Here is a 26,785-nt window from a genome sequence, read left to right on the forward strand (position 1 = left end):
ATATCAATATCATCATTCTGATTTGGGTGGAAGAATAGTAGCTTGATTAATAAAACCTACCACTGAAATCCTCTTTACAGTCTCTGTGACAATGTCTACCATATCAGTGGAATATGTACCTATTGCTAACATGTAATAAATGACACATTGGTTAAGACAAAGGCCTGTGCTTGTTGGAGGACCAAGTGTTTTTCCTCGACCACACTTGATAAAATGAGCCCTGCAAATCCCTGCCAGGAAGGATATGTTGGCAGTGAACCTGCCTTGATGGTTTGATAGTATGAGCAATCTCTAACATGATGAGCAGTGGTGCAGGTTCCGGTGAGCTTTGAAGGTATCTTCAGGTATAACTTTAAGATGATAAACGCATCGCAATTTTTGACAAGACAAAATCAACAGAGTGAGATTCATCTGGTAGAACACATTAAAGTGATTGGGATTGTCTTTAACCCCACATGCAGCTCTGAAGAGAATGGGAAATGTCTACTGGGCAGCACGGTGGTTCAGTGGCTAGCATTGCTGCCTCACGGCGCCAGGGACCCGGGTTCAATTCCTGCCTTGGGCAACTGTCTGTGTGGAGTTTGCACATTTTCCCTGTGTCTGCATGGGTTTCCTCCGGGTGCTCCGGTTTCCTCTCACAGTCCAAAGATGTGCAGGTTAGGAGAATTGGCCTTGCTAAATTGCCAGTAGTGTGAGGTGCATTAGTCAGGGGTGAATGTAGGGGAATGGGTCTGGGTGGGTTTCTCTTTGGAGGGTCAGTGTGGACTTGTTGGGCCGAAGGGCCTGTTTCCACACCGTAGTGAATTTAATCCAATCTAAAAGAAGGGGGACCCATTCATTACACTTGCAAACAAGGTGTGAATCATCTGTTTTGACAACATAAACATGAGAAAATCCTCCTGCACAGCTATACACAGTAGCAGCTTTGTTATACAGCAACATACAAGGCGGCACGGTGGCACAGTGGTTAGCACTGCTGCCTCACAGTGCCAGAAACCCGGGTTCAATTCCCACCTCAGGTGACTGACTGTGAGGAGTTTGCACATTCTCCCCGTGTCTGCGTGGGTTTCCTCCGGGTGCTCCGGTTTCCTCCCACAATCCAAAGATATGCAGGTCAGGTGAATTGGCCATGCTAAATTGCCCATAGTGTTAGGTAAGGGCCAAATGTAGGGGTATGGGTGGGTTTCGCTTCGGCGGGTCGGTGTGGACTTGTTGGCCCGAAGGGCCTGTTTCCACACTGTAAGTAATCTAATCTAAAAAAATAAAAATTGAGATTTTGTATCATTAAATGAAAAGGAAGCTAAATAATCATATGAGGAAGACAAGGCAGCAGTAATAGTACTGTCAGCAAGATGTCATTTCAGAAATGGGCCAAATAGTACATAAAATTGGCACCTTGCCAATAACTGTTCTTAAGATATTGATTTTGCCTCCAAACTAGATACTTAATCAGAAACCGAACAAATACACTTTTATATTCAATGATCTAATGTACCAAGTTGCTCATAAAAGTTGCATCAGATACACTTGATGAAATTCTGCAAGGTTTTAAAAATCACTGTCCAACAAATTAAATTCTTGAAAACACAATATTTATCAGGTGTTCAGCTTCCAGAGAAATCTATGAGTAATTTATTTAGTGATCTCTACATAGTAGTGGAAAAATATGACTATGAAGCCTTGAAATCACCCTTCATTGGAGATAGAATTATTGATGGATTACTGGTAAGTCTTTTTCAGTTTTGTTGTGGTCCAAAGAAAATTTTCAAGAAAGCCATTTAGATGGTGAGAGAAGCAAAAATCTGGAAGCAAAACAGATCAACATAAGACAGGAGGATCAACCTTACCACAAGATGTCAGCAGATTCTCTTCAGCTCCTGTGGTTCAAAAATCCTAAAGACAGTAGAATAACCAGTAGAGATTTGGCCAGACAGCAGATACTAGGAGTGAATGTCAATGCATTGGAGAAAGCAAACTTCACAGGCACAGACAGTATCCTCTTCCTACTTTTCCCTTTGAGCATTTTAGTCCTAAGAACTATATCTGACTTCTTCTTGAATACACTGAATGGTTTGATTTCAATCACTGTCAGTGGCAAAGAATTCCACAGGCTCACCACTCTCTGAGTGAAGAAGTTTCTCTTCATCTAATTCCTAAATGACCTCGTCTGTATTCTCAGATTGTGAGCCCTGGTTCTGGATTTCTTGGTCATTGGGAACATCCTTCCTGAATTTACCCTGTCTAATCCTGTTAGCATTTTGTAGGTTTCTATCAGATATCCACTCAGCCTTCTAAACGATGGTGAATATAGTCCTAATCAATCCACTTTCTCTTCATATATCAGTCCTGTCATCCCAGGAATAGTCTAGTTGCAGTCTTTGTTGCAGTCCCTCCATAATTATTCCAGCAATCCATGAATCAGTCTATGAACCCATCCGTCTATGAATATACCTATGAATTCACCTGTCATTGAATCTGACCATCCAATCATGAATCCAACCAACTGTCTACCAAGTCCATCTGCTGGAAATTTGGCCCACTTTCTGAGAATCAATCAGTACATTATTTCATGCACCTATCTGCGAATCCATCCTTAAATCTGTGTTTCCCTCCATGAATCTAGCTGGCGATCCATCCACACCTTTGTGAATCTTTCCATCTGTATATCTGCCCATAAATCCATCACATCATTGTTCTGTCTGTATGTGAATTCATCCATCGATCTGTTCATCTGTGACACTATCCATCCATGAATCTACCCATGAATCCATCCCTCATCCCATACAGTTTTGATGTGGACAGTCCAACTACCAGTTTATCTGACTGGCTTAGCAGAAACCACCCTATCACACAACTGAAACCGGGCTGTTTGAACCCTTTTTACATATGCAGTTTTGACTTCTGATATCAATTGCTGTTTTACAAGAACTGTAATTCCAAACTTTAGCAGTGAAAAAGCCTTCTCCCCATCTCTATCTCTCCCAAAAGTCTCTTATTCAGAAAAACAAATTGCAGACTTAGTCAGCCATGGTGGACTAATTCTCTGAGCATGCCAAATACCACTGCACTCTTAATTGCCATCCACCTGTATCCCAACTCAGAAAAAGAATTGCAGTAAGATTAACCAAATGAAGATTCCCAATTTGGTTCTTGACCAATTGGACTCTAAGTCATGTGAACTAATACCAATGTAATAACTTTTCATGAAATTCAATTTGCAACTATTTTTCTTTCTCTATCCTTCTTCACTGTATTTGTGTGTGTGAATGAAGTAGCAGAGTTTGTTCCTCCATGTTTTGCATGTTTATTAATAAACCCCATCTTAAAGATTTTGCTTTGGGTTTATTTCCAAGATTGAAACTCAAAAAATAAAGATACAGTTTGGACAGCGTGTTGTGGCTTACTTCAAAACTGGGCAAAAAGGGAAATCATTACCTCAAACGATACCTGTCTCCAAATCAAGAGGGGAAAAGCAACCATAATTTTAATTCACCCCCATTCGTCCATAACCTTTTGATCTTCAAGTTTTCCATTTATTTAGTGTACACTCACATGCACACAGCATACTTCTCTCGACTGCCTCTTCTGACAGCTCACTCACCCCATTCTCACAAGCTTGGATCCTGCTCTCCTTAGATCATTGGATTGGATCATACCCTCTGACCATCTCCCCATTCAGGGTCCTCCTTGCCAATTTATTCCCAAAGAGTTAATCACTCTGGCAAATCCCTGCTGGGTCACTTAGCACAAAACTGGCCATTCACAAGCAGCTGTGTTGCTTCTTCTGTTCTATATCAGTACCCCTTACATTACTGCCCATTTACTCTATGACCTCCTCAAAACTTTCTACAAGTTTGGTCAAACAAACTTTTCCCTTTGACATTCAAGCCAACTATTCATAGCTACTCTATATGTCCTGCTCTTCTTTCTCTACTGAGGATTCCATTATTTATTCTTGCACTGATGCAAATGGATTGATTTATTATTGCTTGAAAGGGGTCAGGAAAGATTTACAAGAATGTTGCCAGGGTTGGAGGGTTTGAGCTATAGGGAAAGGCTGAATAGGCTGGGGCTGCTTTTCCTGGAGTGTCAAAGGCGGAGGGGTGACCTTCTAGAGATTTATAAAATTACGAGGGGCATGGATAGGATAAATAGGCAAAGTCTTTTCTCTGTGTTGAGGGAGTTCACGACTAGAGGGCATAGGTTTAGGGTGAGAGGGAAAAGATATAAAAGGGACCTAAGGGACAACTTTTCACACGGAGGATGGTGTGGGTATGGAATGAGCTGCCAGAGGTAGTGGTGGAGGTGGATACAGTTATAGCATTTAAAAGGCATCTGGATGGGTATCTGAATAGGAAGGGTTTAGAGGGATACAGGCCAAGTGATGGTAAATGGGATAGATGAGGTTAGGATATCTGGGCATGGACGAGTTGGACTGAAGGGTCTGTTTCCTTGCTGTATATCTCTATGATTCTATGACATGCTATGTTTTAAATATAGGCACTATTTTAGCTTTCTAAAACTGGATCTCTGCCACAACTCCATTTCTGAATGAATTAATAAAAATGAGTAATTCCTTATCCCGAGATTATTTCAAAATATATGGATGCAATTGATCTAGACTGGAATTGGAAGGGGACCTATATCCTGATGGGGACATTTGCTAGTGCTACTCAGGAGGTGTAAGACCCATAAAGGATTTGTTTGGGTGGATAGATGGGTTGGGGGTGATGGGAGGTTTTGAGCATGCAAAGAGGCACTGAGAAAAAGATAAGGTGAAGGCTGGTACAGTTGAGAGGAGGAGCAACTCAAATAGTCAAGGCAGGCATGAGCAAGGCAGAGAACAAGGTTAGTCTGATGAATGAGACTACATTTATTTCAAAGCAAGAGGCCTGACAGGTAAAGCTGATGACCTTGGGCATGGTTGGGAACATGGGAATAGGATATCATAGCTATTACAGAGACACAGCTCCGTGAAGGGCAGGACTGGCAGCTTAATGTTCCAGGGTAAAAATGCTGTAGGAAGGATAGAAAGGAGGACAAGAAAGTAAGGGAAGTGGTGTTGTAGTTCAGGCTAAAATTACAGGTGTACCTAGGGAGAGTATTCCTGGGAGTAATGAGGTCAAAGCCAAGTGGTCCTGATGGAACTCAAACTTTCAGTGACTAGATTATTGCTAAGCAAGAGAACTGCTTGATAGCATTGTTGATGATACCTTCCGGCACTTTATTGATAATTGAGAAAAGACTGATAAGGTTTTAATTGGCCATTTTCAATTTGTTCTGCTATTTGTGTGGGACATATCTGGGCACTTTTCCATGTTGGCAGACACATGCTAGTGTTGCATTTGTACTGGAACAGCATGGCCGGGCTATTGCAAATTCTTGACTATGTCTTCAGTAATATTACTAAATTCTTTTCAAAACCCATAGCCTTTGCCCTATCCAATGCCTTAATGCATTTCTTGATATATCATGTGGAGTGAACTGAATTGGCTGAAGTACAGCATCTGTGAGATCTGCGGAGGAGGCCAAGATAGATCATCCACTCGATATATCAGGCTGATGGTTTGGCAAATGCCTCAATCTTGTCTTCTGCATTGATGTGTTGGGCTCCACCCATTATTAAGGATGGGGCTATTTGTGAAATCTCTTCCTCCAGTGAATTGTTTACTTGGCCATCACCATTCAGGATTGTTTTGGCAGGCTGGCAGCGCTTAGATCAGAGCCTTTTTATCACATAGTCTGTTATTATACATAACGTGTTGTTAGCCACTAACAGTCTCCATTACCAGCTATTCATCCTCCTAGCCTGACTGTTATACACTCCCTCACCTGTCCAACTATCCTTTTCTGTCTTTGGCCTCTATGCGCACCTATTGTTTACTCCTTACTGCCTCGTCCAACATTTTCCTAGTTGTCATCAGTTCTGAGGAAGACTCACTGGACCCAAAACATTAACTTTGATTTCTCTCAATAGGTGCTGCAAGATCTGCTGAGCTTTTGCAGCAATTTATGTTTTTGTATCGATCTGATTCATTGGTTATGGAATTCCTTAACTCTGTCTATCAATTGCTGCTGATGCTGTTTAGCAAACAAGTAGTCTTCTTTTGTAGCTTCACCAGGTTGATGACTTGGATTTGGCTCCTGTCATGTCCAACCGCACTCTTCATTGAACTAGGATTAATTGATGGAATTGGCTGAGGCAGGGTAATGTTGGACCATGAGTTTGCAGGTTGTGTTGAAATACAACTCTGCAAATATAGCTCACAACACCTCATAGATGGCCAGTCTTGTGTTGCTAGATCCATTCAAAGTATATCCAATTAACATGATTGTAATGGCACACAACATGATGGAACGTATCCTCAATGTGAAGATGGGACTTTGTATCCTCATGGACTGTGGGATGGTCACTCTTAATGATACTGTCGTGGTCAAGGATACCTGTAGCAGGCAGTTTGGTGTGGATGGATTGAGTATGTTTTTCACTCTTATTGACTTCATTGGAACATTTGCAGACCCTATCTAGCAGCTATATATTTTAGCTCTTGGCCACCCTTAGTGCTTACTCAAGGTAATGTTCAATGTGTATAAGTATTGATTCATCAGCTGGGGGGCAGTGAGTCAAGGGAGGGTGTGGTATGTGATAATCAGCTGGAGTTGTCCATGCCCATGTCTAAAGTGATTTCGTTTTACTCCATTGCATTCGGCATCAATGTTGATATCTCCCAAGGCAACTGCCTTCTAACTGTATGTCCCTGCTTTCATGACAGTTGGTTGGTCCAGCTGCTGGAACAGGTCATACCAGAGATGGTGATGACATTGTTTGGGATATTTTGTGCAATGCATGATGCCATGAGTATGACTATCAGTTTGACCAGTCTCTGAGACAGCTCTCCCAATTTTAACACTGGCCTCAGAAGTAAATAAGGAAGACTTCATAGAATTGACAAGGCTGAGACTGCCATTGTCATTTCTGGTGCCTTAGCCCATCTAGCTTCACTTCTTATTTGAGACTTTCTACCAATTGATACGAGTGAGTGATTTGCTAAACTATTTTGAGGGCAGTTACGAGTCAAGTATATTGTTGCATTTACACATTGGCCAGACCAGATAAGGGTGATATTTTTCTATCCTTAAAGGGCATTAGTAATGGTTTCATGTCATCATTAGTGACTTTCAATTTTATATTTAAATGAAAACTCAGATTTCAGCATCTGTCAAGAAGGAATTTGAACCCAAGCCCCCAGAATATTACCTGGCCCCTGGTTCCACGACCTCAGTAACAATGTCACAAGTCCATTTCTTTCTCCGAGTTGTTGTTGCAATCTTGGGACAGTAGGAAGATGATCTATCTAAGGGCAAGTGTATCTGCAAAAGCAAATTACAAGAGTCCATGAGGAAAATTAATGAATAAACATCTACCTGGATGCTTCAAGGAATGAACAAGAATACAAATCAGATCAGATTTGGTCCAAGGTGTTACTTACATTGATCTACTTCTGCTATTAGATAGATCCCAGGACTTCAATGCATGTTCACAATGGAATAGTAGCAACCAGTCTCTGATAGTGGCAATAGACATAAGAGATACTAAAGGTAAGGACAGAGGGTGAGAACAGGAACTGGATTTTCAGGTTGAGCAGATAGGGACTGAGATTGAAAGCATGAGTAAGGTTAGGAGTAAAGGTGGGAGACAAGCCTGGCAGCCAGGCAGAAGCCAGGCTGGGAGCAAGACTGAGCCAAGACAGGAGGCAGATCGAGTGTGAGAAGAAGCTAAAGTCCCCACTATTGGCAATAGACATGAGGGATTTTAACAATAAGTACAGAGACTGGGAATAGAGTTGGGACTGAAGAGGATCTTGATGGATAAGTCAGGAGCTGGAGTGTTGGCAGAAAGGTTGTGGGAAGAGGGAAGCCACCAAATGGGAATGAAGTTAGAGTAAAATGTGCAATGTTGAAGGGATATATTGGCATAATTTTATTAACACAACATGAGAAATATGTAAAGGAGTAGACCTTATAGGCCATTGAGCCTATTTTGTTATTTAATACAACCTTTTCTTCAGTATTTACGAACGAGAGGGACCATATTGTTGAAGAGGAGAGTGTGAAACGGACTGGTAAGCTAGAAGAGATACTTGTTAAGAAGGAAGATGTGTTGGACATTTTGAGCAACTTGAGGATAGACAAGTCCCCCGGGCCTGACGGGATATATCCTAGGATTATGTGGGAAGCAGGAGAGGAAATTGCAGTACCGTAGGCAATGATCTTTTCGTCTTCACTGTCAACGGGGGTGGTACCAGGGGACTGGAGAGTAGCGAATGTTGTGTCCTTGTTCAAAAAAGTGAATAGGGATAACCCCGGGAATTACAGGCCAGTTAGTCTTACTTCTGTGGTAGGCAAAGTAATGGAAAGGGTACTGAGGGATAGGATTTATGAGTATCTGGAAAGACACTGCTTGATTAGAGACAGCCAGCACGGATTTGTGAAGGGTAGGTCTTGCCTTACAAGTCTTATTGAATTCTTTGAGGAGGTGACCAAGCATGTGGATGAGGGTAGAGCAGTGGATGTAGTGTACATGGATTTTAGTAAGGCATTTGATAAGGTTCCCCATGGTAGGCTTATGCGGAAAGTCAAGAGGCAATGGATAGAGGGAAATTTGGCCAATTGGATAGAAAACTGGCTAACTGGTCGATGTCAGCAAGTGGTGGTAGATGGTAAATATTCAGCCTGGAGCCCAGTTACAAGTGGAGTTCCGCAGGGATCAGTTCTGGGTCCTCTGCTGTTTGTAATTTTCATTAATGACTTGGATGAGGGAGTCGAAGGGTGGGTCAGTAAATTTGCAGATGATACGAAGATTGGTGGAGTTGTGGACAGTGAGGAGGCTGTTGTCGTCTGCAAAGGGACTTAGATATGATGCAGAGCTGGGCTGAGGAGTGGCAGATTGAGTTCAACCCTGCCAAGTGTGAGGTTGTCCATTTTGGAAGAACAAATAAGAATGTGGAATACAGGGTTAACGGTAGGGTTCTTAGTCAGGTGGAGGAACAGAGGGATCTTGGGGTCTATGTACATAGATCTTTGAAAGTTGCCACTCAGGTGGATAGAGCTTGTAAGAAGGCCTATGGTGTATTAGCGTTCATTAGCAGAGGGATTGAATTCAAGAGTCGTGAAGTGATGTTGCAGCTGTACAGGACTTTGGTTAGGCCACATTTGGAGTACTGTGTGCAGTTCTGGTCGCCTCACTTTAGGAAAGATGTGGAAGCTTTGGAGAGGGTGCAGAGAAGATTTACCAGGATGTTGCCTGGAATGGAGAATAGGTCGTACGAGGATAGGTTGAGAGTTCTCGGCCTTTTCTCGTTGGAACGGCAAAGGATGAGGGGTGACTTGATAGAGGTTTATGAGATGATCAGAGGAATAGATAGAGTAGACAGTCAGAAACTTTTTCCCCGGGTACAACAGAGTGTTACAAGGGGACATAAATTTAAGGTGAAGGGTGGAAGGTATAGGGGAGATGTCAGGGGTAGGTTCTTTACCCAGAGAGTGGTGGGGGCATGGAATGCGCTGCACGTGGGAGTGGTAGAGTCAGAATCATTGGCGACCTTTAAGCGGCAATTGGATAGGTACATGGATGGGTGCTTAATGTTCGGCACAACATCATGGGCCGAAGGGCCTGTTCTGTGCTGTATTGTTCTATGTTCTATGTTCTATGTTCTAACCATCACTGATCTTGGAGTGTGACTTCACTTCTCTGCCTGCTTCCCATATCTCCATATTCTCAAGAGACTAAATATGTCTATGCCTGTCTTAAATTTATTCAACAATGGAGATAACTTAATGCCCTGCAGCAGAGAATTACTAACCCTTGGATTGAAGAACAACCATTTGATGAAGATGTTAAAGCAAAAACAATGTTAACAACATCCATAGGAGCTTACTATATTTCGTGAGTACAGGAACGGATACACTTCCGAAACTGGATCAGGGTTACACTGCTTAAACAACTCAACAAGAATTCAGACTGCTGCTAGTCACAATGAGTCACTTTCCCTTCATGGCTGAGTGGAGAATTATCTGCAAGGATTTATTAAACCAAATTCCAGCAAAACATCTTCAGTACAAAGTATGCATGGAGGAGCAAAGTGAAGAATGATAAATTACTAATTAACCAAGTATTTCTGAAAATCTAGAGCACAGACCAACATGACTTTATGGAAGACTATGAGTTTAAATTTGATATGTTTTCAAGTAAAGCCTCAGATTTTAAATGGAGGTACTGTATTTATTGTACCTCCAATAATAAATAGTTCATTTAGATAGCATCAATAAAATCTTCAGTAGAGAATTGGCTGGTTGGTTAAAAAGAGAAGACATTCAAAACTGCATCATTTTACTGCCAAGAGCGATTAGGGAGCATGGTATATAACAGAATTTTAAGAGCACTTGTGATAGCTGAATCACTCTTGCCTAAAAACATAATTGTGACTCTTTGATGATTTTTGACTGATGATATATTAGCAATGTGACAGAAAATATGAAGGAAAACAATTGGCTCTCACATCATTTCAATTAATTCAGTAAAACTGTAATTGCTGCATCATTGCTTCAATCCAAAGCAATGGATATCACACTAAATTAAAAAAAATAGTTAACTGATTAACACAATCTATCATCTGAATCTGAGAACACTATTAAAGATCCATATTATTTGTTGTTGGTGTTTCAGTCAATTTATGACATGGGCTGAAATTGTAGTTGGCTTGCTGCTGTAGTCTCTTCCTCTACCACCATGAGACCATCGCTCCTTCCCCATTAGCTGCATGTAATACAGCAAGGCATGATCCCAGGAAGATAGTTCCTCATGTCTTGCTTTGAAACTGCTCCTTGGGGCTGTTTAAATAAAAAACAAATCTTTTATGGCATGTGAGTGTCACTGGCAAGACCAATCTTTATTGTTCATTTCCAATTGTCCTTGAGAAAGTAGTGGTGATCTGACTTCTTGAACTGCTGCAATCCCTGTAATGTAAATATAGCCACAGGGTGATAAGAAATGATTTGTGATTTTAACCTGGCCGTGGTGAAGAAATGGTGATATAGGTTAAAGTCAGAAGTGGTATGGATTTGGAGGGAACTTGCTGGTGAGGGTGTTCAAATGGGATTGTCCTTGTTCATCTAGGTGATGGAAGTTGCTGGTAGACATGTGTGTTTGGAAGATGTCATTGCAGGATCAGTTTTGAGTTGCTGCAATGCAAGTTGTAGTTGATACACTTCTCACTCTACTCCTGTGCATTGATGGTGGAAGGAGTTAATATTTAAGCTGGGAGATGGTGCACCAATCAAGTGACTTGCTTTGACCTGGATAGTATTGATTGCTTGAATGATATCAAAGTTCATCCAGACAAGTAGGGAGTATTTCATTACAGCCCTGACTTGTGCCTTGTAGATAGTGGACAGGATATGTGGAATTATTTACCACAGAATTCTCAACCCCTGCCCTGCTCTTGTAGCAATGGTATTTTAATTGCTGGTCCACTTAAATTTCTAGGTGTTGAAGGCTGGGTTTCAGTGATGATGATGCCATTGGATACTACGGGGAGTAGGTTAAACTTTCTCTTGCTGGAGACTTCCATTGCATGGTACTGGAGTGTCAATAATGTTACCTAGCCACATACTAGGCCTAGTTTAAATATGTTCGAGGAGAAAGTGAGGTCTGCAGATGCTGGAGATCAGAGCTGAAAATGTGTTGCTGGAAAAGTGCAGCAGGTCAGGCAGCATCCAAGGAACAGGAAATTCGACGTTTCCTGATGAAGGGCTTATGCCCGAAACGTCAATTTCCTGTTCCTTGGATGCTGCCTGACCTGCTGCGCTTTTCCAGCAACACATTTTCAGCTAGTTTAAATATGTTCAGATCTTGCATATGGACATGATCTGCTTCAATACCTGAAGAGTCATGAATGGTATTGATATTACACAATTATCAACGAACATCCCATTTAAGATTTTGTGATGAAGACAAACTGATTGATGAAGTAATTGAAGGTGGTTGGACATGCTGATCTCATAGAGTGATAGCTTGGTGTTAAGATACTTAGACTCCAACAACCATCCTTCTTTGTGTTATGTTTAACTCCAACCAATGGATAGCTCCCCCTAATTTACAGTTTCTTTCAATTTTGCTAGGGTTTCTTGATTCAGTCAATTTCTCCTTTGATGTCAAGAACATGTACCCTTTCTTCACCTTTGAAATACAGTCCTTTTGTACCTAGTTGGGCCAAGTCTGTAATGAGGTCTGGAGTTGAGTGGTCCCGGTGAACCCAAACTATGTATCAGTGAGCAGCTACAGGCTGAGTAAATAACACTTCTTTCACTTTACTGATGATTAAGATGAAACTAATAGGAAGGTAATTGACCAGATTGAAATTTTCCTGATTTTTCACATTTGGTCAATTTTCCACATTGATGGATAGTTGGCAGTTTTCCAACTGCACTGGAACTACTTATCTCAGGCTAGTTCAGGAACAAGTCTTCTGGACTACAGTGGGGTGTTGCCAGGGCTTATTGTCTTTGTTGCATTCATTGCCTTCAGTCATTTCTTGATTGCTAAGGATCTTGATGGCTAAGGATTGCCATTACTATGCTAGAACCTTCTGCAGGCCAAAGCTGAGATGACTCATCCACACAGTACTTCTGACTAAAGTTGGTTACAAATTGTTTTGCCTTGTCTTTTTCACTAACGTTCTGGCCTCCTCCATCATTGTGGGTGTGAATGCTAGTGAACCATCGTACTTTGGTTGCGTACATAATTGCCCACCAATGCTCACCGCCAGCTGTAGCAGGACACAAGAACTTTGGTCTGAGCTGGGAAGTAGTAGAAATGCTCCTGAGTGTCTTCCAGAAGGAAACCTTGTAGAAATCTCCTCTTTTCTGACATCAGAACAGGGTTTTTAGTACCATCTTCAATCCTACTAACATGATCTTTCATTAAAATTTTCATATTTCAATTTATAAGCTGTGAGCATTTTGATTATGTGTTATGAGAACACACAGCATAAAGTGTGTGATATTTGGAGTGTGATTCTCATGTGTTATGTCTGGGATATTGACATACAGTAATACATCACAGATGAATCTCCAATGATGGTGCACATGCTAAGTCAAACTTGTACCTCTTTTTGCCAGCAAATTATATCACGAGGAAATATCCAGTTATGCATTCATTGTAGCAAAAAAAAATGCATTCACTTTGAGATTCTTGAAATTAATGTTGGTTCCAAGTAAAGTCAGTCAGTAAATCAAACAATTAGCTTTGTTTCCTGAATAGGTCAATTATGAAATTGCTTTTATCAGGCTTGATTTTTTACCCAAGATCTGTGATAGAGTGGCCAAAAAATTGATGGAGACTTTCCATCACAATCTCGCTCTAGCCCACACTGCTTTAAATTTTCGAAGGCTCTGCTCCAACATGTCAACAGCATTTGACCATCCCACCATGCCAATGAGCTTGTGGAGTAGGGACATTAGATTTCCTGCCTTCTGGTTCCATTTCTGTTAAGGAACCACACAATGAATGGGGGTTCAGAAGGCCTGCTAGTTCACTGCTTGAAGAGAGGCAACCCAACTGGTATTCTGTCTGCCACCACAAATATTCATAACCTCAAAGCTTATGTCCTACCTAAAATGTTATCTTAGGGGTACGTTGGGGTTGTCTTAAATGAACTTCCTACTTTAGTAGTATTGCAGTGGATATACCATTGCAATATCATCCCATTTTCATGGGAACAACCGGAATTTTCACCTAGAATCTTACCACCACAAGTTGCAATCTAATGTGCTGTACTCACAGCAGGGTTGGTAGCAAGTAGAAATCCTACAGGAATACTATTACTGTTGTAATCTTATCTCAAAAGGAAAATCACTTGATTGTGCCTGCTGTATTTTTGTTCTTGGATATAAGAAGAGTAGACAGACATTTTATTATTGAATTAAGAAAGAGAACAGGGAGACAAAGTCCATAGATCTTGCATGCACCAGCTCTTTAAACAAGTATCATTACCTAGTGCCAATCTGCTGCTGTACACCCATACCCTTATACATTGTTTTATTCCAAATAATCATCTAATCTCTTAACTGAATCCCACCCACTTCCAGGCAGTACATTCCAAACCTTCAATACTCAATGAGTGAAGAAAGCTTTTCCTGACTTCACCTTTGCTTCTTTTGCAATCACTTTAAATCGATGTGCTTCTGATCTTGTTCCTTTTATGAATGGAAACAATTTTCCATGATCTCCTCTTAGCTTTCTTTTCCCTTCGGAGAATAATCCAAACTTCTTCAATCTATCCTTATAACCGAAGTCACTCATCCTTGGAGCCATTCTTGTCAACTATTTCTGTGTTATCTCTAATGTGTTTTTCACTTCCTTCCTATAATATGTCACCCAAAATTGTAATAAATAATGTAAATCTTCCTGTTTACATACTTTGGTTGGAGATGTGGATGATATGGAAATATGTAGAATAAATAATGTCATAGAAGACAATTTTAAATGTCAATGTCAGACCGACGTTGCTGGAGAAACTCACAAGGTTTGGCGGCATCTGTAGACGGAAAGCAGAGTTAATATTTCAGGACCACTGAAGATAGGTCATTGCCTCAATAGAAGTTTTCAAAACATCAATGAACTGTAGATGGTGAAAATCTGAAACACAAGCAGAAACGGAAATTGCTGGAGAAACTCAGCAGGTCTGGCAGAATCTTTGGAGACAACACAGAGTTAACATTTCAGGTAGGCTGAAGAAAGCTTGTTGGAGCTGAAATGTTAACTCTGTGTTGCCTCTACAGTTGCTGCCAGTCCTGCTGACTTCCTCCAGCAATTTCGGTTTCTGTTTTTGTTTCAGTTTTCCAGCATTTGCAGTTCATTGTTGCTTCAAAAAAATTCATTGAGACAGATTTGAATGAAAACCAATCAGCTGTGACCATTTTTGCACAATTAGCTTAGATCAAGTGTGACAGAGGAGAGATTACTGTCTAAAATGCTCCATTTGAATAATTAAAAGGGAATGCAGATAAGCTATTCTTATACCATGAGAGATAGATGCTTAATCCAAAATATTGTGTTAGGTTTCTCAACAATAAAGTAAACAGCTAGCAGACTACAGCGATGACTTGTATTCACATACAAACAGTTAATTCGGCTGTTTAATTCTTAAGTCTTAAAATGACTCAATATAGTGTCAGTCCGTGCTCTACTTATTGAATAACTCTCCATAAATGGAAAAATAATTACTTTGAAGAATGAGTTGAGGCAGAATTCTGTCATTGTGTTAAATGATCTAAGAGAGCTATTTGCATCTTTATTCTTTCTTTCACGATTTTGAGACCTCCCAATATACTTTATAATTGGTAAAACATATTTAAAGGATATCTAATGTTGTATTTTATGTTCAGCAAGGTCCCACAAATAACAATGAGATAGAGATCAGTGATATTTATCGGGTTAGTAGAGATTCTGTGAAGTCCCTTTTGTTCATAATGAGCTCCCCAACATTGCTCCGAGGATCATGGTGCCATGGTGAGAGAAGTAGTTCATGACATATAAATGACAGAAAGCCTGAGTCCAAAACCCACCGTAGCAATTTCCAGTACAGGGTGGAAACAAATGGTCAGCAACCTCTCCGCAGGAGACAAGAGGAGAAAAATGTCATTGTTTCGCTGCCAAATTATAAATGTATTTTCAAGTAGAATGTAGTCCTTAATTGCTTAGAATGACCTGTGCAGAATGGACACTTGCAGGAAGTTGTGAAGTGAGTCAGGCACCAGCTTTTTGCTACTTCACTATAACAAAACTTTACATCTCTAAAAAAGCAAGTGGAAAATTGGGAGAAAAATACAAAACCAATTTGAACAAATGTTAGCGTGATTAAGAGCTTTAAGGATGTTAAATTATTCAATTTTCTTGGACAAACCAACTTTGTTTAGGAATTAATTAATTTGGCATTGGTTGGGAAACCAAAATTACCTAGACAAGTTTGTCGCCTTGAGATTTTATTGAGCTCGATTATGTACAGCAGTGTTTTCTGGCACATATGCTGTCAGTCTGGCAATTTCACAGTGAACTGCCTTTTACTTTGTGCCGCAAGAGGCGAGCTAGACCTTTAGCAAATTCTGTCAAGATGTACTACTATTTCACAAATGTCTTACTTAAAATGCCTTAGGCAATAGCTTTCAAAGTTCTTGAACAAAACTAGAATGTTTCATGAGAATAGTTACCAACATTGGAAATAAGGATTGCTTTGTTCAATGCTTTGATCTGAATCTAGAAAATGGACTTATGTAACATCCAGGAAGTTTGGGTTAAAGGTGGAAAGTTCATTTAAGTACATCATTATTGTAGAACCACATTCGTTTTGTTGGCAATCGTATTTCTAGCCATGTCAGGCAATTAACTACATTGCTACACATGCTTTTATTTTTATGGATACAATTTTGAATTATGTTGACAAATGATTACTATGGGACTAGTTTAGTTTGGGAACATGGTCAGCATGGACTAGTTGGACTAAAGACTCTGTTTCCATGCTGTATGACTCTATAACTCTGTATTATTCTTATGTATAAATTGACGTTGAAGCATCATTCAGCTTTTTGTAATTCAGTAAAATATGTATATTTGGTTTCATTGCTGACCCTGCTTCCAATACCTTCATTAAAATAAAAACTTGTGTACCAATGTAATTAATTGTCTGATATAGCTAGAAATATGATTTTCTATAAAACTAATGTGGTTCTACAATATTAATCAATTTGAATGGATAAGGACTGCATTCTTCATGCAGATGTAACATACTTCTTAATTGTATATAAAATTATATGGGCCCAGATTTTTGAAATCAGCAATGATGCTGAATATGTTTTATCCATAAAGATTTTTGTAACCAAATCTTTTATGATTTTTCAACCAGAAATTCTAAGTTTGACTGAAGAATCCAAAAATGAGTGCTGACATCAGCAAGCAAATCATCAGATACTGCCTTATAGAGGTTTACAAAATTATGAGAGACATGGATGGGGTAAATAGGCAAAGTCTTTTCCCTGGGGTTGGGGAGTCCAGAACTAGAGGGCATAGGTTTAGGGTGAGAGGGGAAAGATGTAAAAGAGACCTACGGGGCAACCTTTTCACACAGAGGGTGGTGCGTGAATGGAATGAGCTGATAGAAGAAGTGGTGGAGGCTGGTATAAATACAACATTTAAGAAGCATTTGGATGGGTATATGAATAGGAAGGGTTTGGAGGGATATGGGCCAGGTGCTGGCAGGTGGGACTAGATTGGGTTGGGATATCTGGTCTTCATGGACGGGTTGGACTGGAGGGTTTGTTTCCATGCTGTACATCTCTATGACTCTATGAGATACAAGCCATGATTGGAGGTGCCGGTGTTGGAATGTTAAAAAACACACAACACCAGGTTATAGTTTAACAAGTGTATTTGGAAACACTAGCTTTTGGAGCACCACTCCTTCATCAGGTGGTTGTGGAATTTAAGATCGTGGGACATAGAATTTATAGCAAATTTATAGTGTTGTAACTGAAATTATATATTGAAAAAGACATGGATTGTTTGTTAAGTCTCTCATCTTTTAGAATGACCATGTTGGTTTCAGAACTTTGGAACAGCACTCCGAAAGCTAGTGTTTCCAAATAAATCTGTTGGACCATAACCTGGTGTTGTGTGATTTTTACCATCAGATACAAGAATTACATATGGACATGTGAATGTACAAATTCACAGCAGGATTAGGCAGCTCAGCCCTCTGATTTTGTTGTGTTGTTCAATAGACCATGGCTGATTTGAATATGCCCCATTCTGCCTACAACTTAAATCTTCACCACCTTGCTTCTCGAGTATCTATTTACCCCCATCTTAAAGATATTCAAGGACTCAGCTTTCACCATCTTGTGAAGCTGGAAGTTCTAATGACTCACAAATCTCGAGAGAAAAAAAAGCTTATCTCTGTTTTAAATGGATGATCCCTTATTTGTAAATAGTGTCCCCAGTTTAGATTCTCCCACAAGCAGCAACATCCTTTGCGTACCCATCCTATTAAGAACCCTCAGGACTTTATGTTCCAATCAAGTTGGCAGGAGACTGAATGGTTAGCACTACTGCCTCACAGTGCCAGGAGTCTGGGTTTGATTCCAGTCTCAGGTGACTGTCTGTGTGGTGTTTGCACATTCTCCCTGTGTCTGTGTGTGCTTCCTCCCACAATCCAACGATGTGTGAGTTAGGTGTATTGGCCAGGCTAAAGTTGACTATGGATGTGTAGGTTAGGTGCATTAGTCAGGGATAAATGTAAAGTAATAGGGTAGGGGAATGGGTTTGGGTAGGATACTCTTCAGAGGGTCAGTATGGACTTGTTGGATCTCTTTCTTGTCTAAACTCCAGCTGATAGAAGCCTAAGCTATCCAATCTTTTCTCATACAAACTTGGGCATTCCAGCTATTGGTTCAGTAAGCCCTTTCTGACTGCTCCTTCATTAAAAATAAGCAGATCAATCCAAAAGACAGTAATCCTGATGTGGCCTCACCAATGGCTCAGGATCATTGAAGCATAATCTTCCTACTTTTGTATTCATTTTCCCTTGCAATAGATTTCCTAATTAGTTGCTGCACCTGCATTATAAAATTATGTGATTCATGCAATGTACATACTGAAATCCCTTTGTATCTCAGATGTATCTGCAGTATCTTACCATTCAGATAATATGCTTCTTTTCCATTCCTCATGCCAAAATGGACAATTTCATCTTTTCTAGCAATATGCTTCATTTCCCAGATCTTTGCCTACACAATTAATCTATTTGTATCTCTTCATAGCCTCCTTATTACCTCTTCACAACTTATTTTTGAATCATAGAATCCCTACAGCGCAGAAAGAGGTCATTTGGCCCATCAAGTCCACACTGATCCTTCATAGAGCATCCCACCCATTGCTGTAACCCCACATGAAGTTTTTAACATGGCTAACCCCGTATCTTGCACATACCTAGACACTAAAAGGCAATTTTTAGCATGGCAAATCCATCTAACCTGCACATCTTTGGACTATGGGAGGAAATTTGAGTACTTGGAGGAAACCCATGCAGGCATGGGACAACATGCAAATTCCACACAGATAGGCACCCAAGGCTGAAAATGAGTCCCTGGTGCTGTGAGGCAGCAGTGCTAACCACTGTGCCACTCTTTCCCTACCTACCTTTGTGTCATCAGCAAATTTAGCAACCATGCTTAGAGTTCCTTTATCATTTATATAAACTGTAAAATACTGAGGTTTCAGCTCTGATCCATATTGCATATCACTCATTACATCTTACTAATCAGACAATGATCCATTTATGTCTATTTTTTGTTTTCTGTTAGTCAATCTTCTATCCATGCTGATATGTTACCAATGATACCATGAACCTTTATTTTTGTGAATAACCTTTGATATGAACTCTTATCAAATGTCTCTACGTTTAGTATGTCTACTGGTTCTTTCATATTTACAACACAATCTCCTTATCAATTGTTTAAACATGACTTCCCTTTTATAAATCCATGTTCACTCTGTCTGTTTAGCATAACTTTCGAAGTGCCATACTATAAAACCTTTAATAATAGCTTCTAACACCTTCCCAATGACAGATGATAAGCTAAGTAGTGTATAACTTAATAGCATCCTCTCTTTGTACCCTTCCCTGTTTGAATAAAGAAGTTCCATTCAGAACATTCCAACCTGTTGGAATCTTTACCAAATCTAGGGATCATGCAATATTTAAATCTGATGCATCAACTATCTCACTAGCCATTTCTTTTAAGACTCAGGATAAAATCTGTTAGGACTCGTGGATTGTCAACCCATAGCTCTAACGACTTATTCAGTACCACCTTCCTGGTCATTTTAAAAAAAATTTCCCCCACTCTGGGGTGTTACTTTGTTTTTCGTGAAATGCCTGATCAAATCATTTGTCAACTCCTTATTTTGCATTATTAACTTACTAGGCTTACCTTATATATTACCTGTGCTCACATCATAAATACTTTTCCTTTTTAAAGTGTCCGTAGAAACTCTTCCTATTTTCTGTAATATTTCTAGCTAACTTTGAATGGTTAGCTTGGATGATTGTTTTACAATACACAATGATGTCACCAGCATGAGTTCAATTCCTGCACAAGCTGAAGTTAACAAGACGGACTCTCCTTCTAAACCTCTCCCTTCACCTGAGGCATAATAACTCTTAGGCTAAACCACTATAATTCATATCTCTCTCTCTCTCTCTCTCTCATGAGAGAGCAGCCTTATGGTCTGATAAGAATATGGTAATTTTTAGCTCATTTTAAATTTTCCCTCTTTAAACTAATTTTTAAAAATACTCTGCCCAATCTTCTGTCCTGTCACTCATCTCTGATTATTTTATGATTGCTTGATGCTAACAGAGGCTTCTAACACAGAAGGAGACTATGTGTCCTCACCAACAAAGTCAGAAATTACCGGAAAAGCAAGACCATGTGATCTCACCTGTGGCAAGAGAATATTTGACAATTATTGCCTGGGTCCTTGATACTTGCTCCTTTGCCAGGCTCAACAGCTGGAATAGATTTCATTTGGGCTTGCAAACTTATCCACTTTTCAAGTTGCTAACTCTGCTATTACTTGATGTGGAGGTGCCAGTGTTGGACTGGGGTGGACAAAGTCAAATGACACCATGTTATAGTTCAACAGGTTTATTTGAAATCATAGAAGTTTCATTAACACAGCTCCTTTGTCAGGTGCTAGTACCTGTTCCCTCACTCTCTATGTTAATTTCTTCTAATATTTCACTGTCCTCCACCCTAATGTGTATTTGTGTCATTCTTTCCATCAGAAAGACTGATGTAAAGTATTTATTGAGAACATTAGCCATGACTTCCAGATTATCTGTATGATCCCTAAAGCATCCTTTTCTTTTCCTAGCTATTCTCTTGTTTTTAATACAGTTAAGAAAACATTTGAGTTTTCCTCCATTCTACTTGCCAATGCTTCCTCATGCACTCTATTTGCATTCCTAATTTATTTTCTAAAAGCCTCTCTGTGCCTTTTATATTCCTTTAGGGAGTTCTGGCTGTCTGCTATAAGCGTCTCTTTTTTAAAAAATCCTAACATTTATGTCCCATGATATCCTGGGTTCTCCAGTCTTGGTACCATGCTTTGTCTTTATGGGAACATACTTGGCCTGTACTCTCTCACTATTTTTTGCTTGAATGCTTCTCACATAGTTTTGTCTGCAAGTAACTGCTCCAAGTTCACTTTGGTCAAATTTTATCATAGCTTAGTAAAGTTATCTGTGCAGTTTAGAACTTTTATACTCAGCCCATTCTTATCTTTTTCCATAACCAGCCTACATATAACTGAGTTGTGGTCACTATCTCCAAAATACTCTCCTATTTATATGCCTTCTGCCTGCCTGGCCTCATATACAAATATTAGGCTCAGAACTGTTCTCTCTTCTGTTGGTCTGTCGAGGTACTTTTGGAGGTAATTTGGGAATATTTCTCCCTCCCTGCCACTCACGTTAAAACAATCCTCTTTAATATTTGCAGAGTTGAATTCCTCTAACATTGCTGCATATTTTTCTTACACTTCTCTGAAATTCAATTATACATCTGATCCTCTCTCCACACCTGACTGATTGGTAACCCATATCTGAACAATCTGTTTGCTCCACCCTTCTTTCTGATTGTAATATCTCTGTTATGTATATTGTTTAAATATCCTTTAGATGGAATGCCACTGCACCTCCATTAACCTATGCATCAGCCTTATTTGCCAGTTCACTTCAGTTAGCTTTATGTTCATGTCCTCATAATTGCAACTATTTGAATTTAAGATACTCATCTTGAACCCAGCCATATTCTCCTCAAACTGAGTGTAAAATTCAATCATATTATGGTCAATGCCACCTCGGGCTGCCTTCAATATGAAGTCATTAATTAATCCTATCTCATTGCACAATATCAGATAAATGTTGCATGGTCTCCAGATGGATCTAGAAAGTCCTGTTCCAAGTAACTACTATGAAAATATTTGGACAAATCTTCATCTAGGAACTTTGTCCATTTCAACCATTTTGGTTGACATGTAGATTAAAAGTCCCCATGATTATCATCTCACTTTTTTGATAAGCTCACTATATATTTCTTCATACTCCATTCAGCCATGTAGTTACTGATAGTGCAAACCATTCCCACAAGTAACTTCATGCATTGATCCTTTCAGCTGTCTACTCAAACTGCTTCTCGAAGGTCGGAGGATGGACGAAGGTTGCACACTCCCCAAAAGTGGGAATTAAACAAGTTTTTATAAAAAGAGGTTACAACAAGAGTAAGGTTAACACCTTACAAGCTGGTACTGCAAAACACATTGCGGCAGACATGAATCTAGAATGCCCTCCATGTCCATGTCAGCAGAAATGAATGGAGAGAACTTTGAACATCCTAAGGCCTGTATCAACTCTTGAGAGCCAACTAGAGTATAAATAGAACTTGTTGGGAAAACAGGTCTTGCAGCATGTGTGGAGAGAAAACAAAGTTAATGTTTTAGATCTGGTTACCCTTCTTTAGAACCCTTCTGTTCTGAAGAAGGGTCACTGGAGACAAAACATTAACTTTGCTTTCTCTCCACATATGTTGCCAGACCTGCTGAGCTTTCCCCGCAATTTGTTTTTGTTTCTGATTTCCAGCATTGCAATTTTTTGGTTTATTTTTGTAGAGTATAAATAGGTTCTTGTGAAAGGATAACAGAAATACCTAAAATGGAAGATTTCTGTTTATTATTGAAGAATGAAATGAAAACAAGAACATGTAGAAAGTTAGATGATTTTCTTTACAAATTGGACAGAAGTAGGATACAGACGTTGGACTGAGATCGGCCAGATGTAGGAGACAGACATGGGATACAGATGTGGATCAAAATCAGAGAGACATCAGACCAAAATTAGACAGACATGGAACAAAGCCGGGCAAAAATGGGACAGAATGTTAGACAGAATTCTATTCAGCCAGTCTAATACTGAGATTATTTGAATAAATGTGAAGTTAACCTGCATACTTGAGTCCTCTTGTGGTTTGTCGGAGGAGAATAACTACAACACCCCAGTTTCACAAAGGTAACTGTGTAGTCAGGCCAATTTTAATGATCCAAGTCTCCCAGTAAATAAGTGAATGGGTATCTAATTTAGTGAATAGATGTGTGAGTAGTAGATGAGTTGGTGAATGGGTAGTTTTGGGGATTGGAAATTAGTCAGATCAGAGTGTAGTCAACTGTTTAGATGGTAATTGGGTTGGATTGAGGGTGTAGCTGGGAGTTCGGTGGTGTGATTTTGCCTTCAAATGAATGGTTTTCTGGATGTGGCATTATACATTTACGTTATCTTCCATGACATGAGAAATTGGGTGTAATATTGTGGTATTGAAGAATGCAACTGATGTTTATTGTAACAAGCTATTATGGACAAGATAATATTCTGCAGAGGCATAAGTGACTGGGCTGATAGTAGACTAACAGTTTAACATGGAGCAGCAAACATCCAATGGAGTGTCATGCTTCAAGTGTTCCGTGGTAAGGTGGAGTGTAAGATCTTTATACCTGCCAATCATATGCTCTGATGTAGGGATGAAGGCACAAGTATGCCTCTTAAAGGTAAGCTGACAGCCTGACTGTATCCCAAAAACAGGGATAGCTGGAATTACATTGGTATGTGTTGTCAATTTGTTAATAACAAAAACAGGCCGAGGAGAGTTTACAAAACAAACATCTTGAACTTCAATGTAACACTTTCAATTGTTTATAATGCATCCTGATCTGCTGATTGTAGACTTGTCTGGTGAGTAATGCACTGTTCTCTGTTGCATTTGTTGGACAACTTGGCTGTCTTGCTGATAGTTGCTGTCATTCACCATCACTACAACTTCAACACAGTCAACATCAAAGTCAGAGGTTCTTGCTTATTCTCTTCATGCATGATTGGCATGCTGAACTTTAGACTGAGCTGGCTTCTGTTCCTTTGCAATGGAACACCAAGATCAGTAACACTTTGCATGATCTGGCTGATATGCATTTTTTTTAGAAATCCTTGCTGACATCCAAATATTTGTAGGATTTCTAATGCAAAATTTCTATCTAGTGTGTGGTTTTGATAGCATTGAATATGTTTACTTTCACCTGTCCCAGAATGCTTACAATATTAGTTGCTGGGCAATGTCTTTTGCACTTGACTTCCAAATGTATGTTGCATTGGGAACGCTAATCCCTCTCCATTGGTATTGCAAGAAAACACAGCAATGCGAGGTGAAGATATTATGTTGTTGCTTGACAGTTAATTGATTGATTTATTGATTTGATAGCAATACCTACATTCTGCTAAACTATTTGAATGTGGATAACGGGGTGACAATGTGATATGGATCACTTTCTACTGAACACACATATTTTGAAATGGTTTTCTAGAGTACTGCAAACTGTTGTCAGACATCTATTCTGAGATACTGATAAAAACTGAAAATAACACATGCTGTCATTGATACTCATGTTCATTGTGTCGCTAAGTCATTTAACAATGGGAAATTTGAGAAGTAATTTGACACAAAAATATTCTCTTCCCTATGCACTGTGAATAGGTCCATTTCTATTTTTAGGCAAAAGTGACGACCTGCAGATATTGGAGATTAGAGTCGAGAGTGTGGTGCTAGAAAAGCACAGCAGGTCAGACAGCATCTGGGGAGCAGGAAAATCAACATTTCAGGCAAAAGCCTTCATCAGGAAAGATGAAGGGTTTTTGCCCGAAATGTCAGTTTTCCTGGTCCTTGGATGCTGCCTAACCTGCTACGTTTTTCCAGCACCATACTCACGACCCATTTCTATTTTTGTCTAAGGAGAGAATGGAACACCATATGGATGTCAAGCTCCTTTTGCTTTTGGTGTTGATAGTCATACCTCATATGCATGAGCAAATCTTTGAATATTTTGATTCATCCCTAGTCAATACACAGATTCATGCTACTTATCTTGTGCTTTCGTTGGCCATGTGCTGCTGGTGTATTGCTGACATAATATTTTGGGGCAATGATTTTGACAATAAGACTTGAATGCTCATGAAAACGACTTGTCGTGAGATACTGAGTACATTGCAGTTTACCCAAAATAAAAACAAATCTTCCCAAGGACTTTGGTTAATGCTGTCAGGCAGTCCCTGGATAAAGACATTTTGAAACTCTTGTAATTGCTCTTCTTGAGCAGTTGCTGACTGTAACTGTTCACACTTTTGGGGTCCAAATTGTAACAGATAAACCTTGAGATTATCTTCAACTTCATAGTCTTGAGCATCAACATGTCAATCAAGTGGAATATCTTGATCTTTGTGTGGGTTGCGTAATTGCTCAGTGTGTCAGATGTAATTCTTCAGGTACTTAGCAACAGGAGTTGACCATTCAGCCCCATGAGCTTGCTCTGCCATCTAATATGATTGTGGCTAGACAAACACTTTCATCATTTTTAGACAACTATTAAAGTCAGAGCATCAGAAGATGTACAGCACCGAAACAGACCCTTTGGTCCAACTTGTCCATGCCAACCAGATATCCTAAACTAATCTAGTCCCATTTGCCAGCACTTGGCCCATATCCCTCTAAACCCTTCTTATTCATATATCCATCCATATGCCATTTTAATGTTGTAATCATACCAGCCTCCACCACTTCCTCTGGTAGCTCATTTCATACAAGTACCACCTCTGCATGAAAAAGTTGCCCTTTAGGGCCCTTTTAAATTTTTTTCCCTCTCACCATAAATCTATGCCCTCTAGTTCTGGACTTCCCCATCCCAGGGAAAATATCATGTCTATTTATCCTATCCATGCCCCTCATGATTTTATAAACCTCTATAAGGTCCCCCCTCAACCTCCAATGCAGGCCATCACCCTTCACACTATTATGATTAGAAATATATCAATCTCTATCTTAAACATATTCAAATACTGAGCTTCTATGGTATTCTTGGGTAGAGAATTCCAATGCTTCAAAACTCTCTGAATTTAAAAAAAACCCTCCTTATCTCAGGTATAAGTGGCACATCCTTGTTTTTAAATTGTACCCTTGCTTCTGGAATCCCCAATCTGGAGAAACAACTTGCCTGCATTTGCCCTGTTTATCCCTTTAAGTATTTTGTAGGTTTCAATGAAATTGCCTCTCATTCTTCAAACCTTTATTATGTAAATTTCTGTTTGTTATTATAGGAAAAGTGTTATCCTATTGGAGAGTGTGCAGCGGGATTTATAAGGGAAATGGACAGTTATGAAGATAGACTGAAGAGGTTAAGACCAGAGAACAAACAGAAACAGGGGACTGAGTTGGATGATCATCCATGGTCATACTGAATGGGGACAGGCCATATGGGCTACTCCTACTCCCATTTTCTATGTTTCTAGAAAATATAGGCCCAATTTGCTGAAATGCTTTTCATAAGGCAATCTTGCATTCCTGGGAACAAGTCTGCTGAACCTTTATCTCTCTCTGGCAATAATATCTTTCTTGAGTTAAGGATATCACTACTGCACAGAGTACTCCAGGTGGAGCCTAACCAATCCCATATACAACTGAAGCTAGACTTCACTAGGTTGTACTCAGATTTTTTCATGATAAAGGATAACATGCAATGGCTTGCCTAACAGCTTGCTGCACTTATATATTAGCCTTCAGTGGCTTATTGACAAAC

General features: G+C 39.7%; 1 pseudogene; it reads left to right on the top strand.

The window, feature by feature from the left end:
* Positions 1-26,785, top strand: part of LOC132820025 (sodium- and chloride-dependent neutral and basic amino acid transporter B(0+)-like) — a 174,068-nt pseudogene that overhangs the window by 97,394 nt on the left and 49,889 nt on the right.

Source organism: Hemiscyllium ocellatum, chromosome 11, assembly GCF_020745735.1.
Source record: "Hemiscyllium ocellatum isolate sHemOce1 chromosome 11, sHemOce1.pat.X.cur, whole genome shotgun sequence".
Lineage (NCBI taxonomy): Eukaryota > Metazoa > Chordata > Chondrichthyes > Orectolobiformes > Hemiscylliidae > Hemiscyllium > Hemiscyllium ocellatum.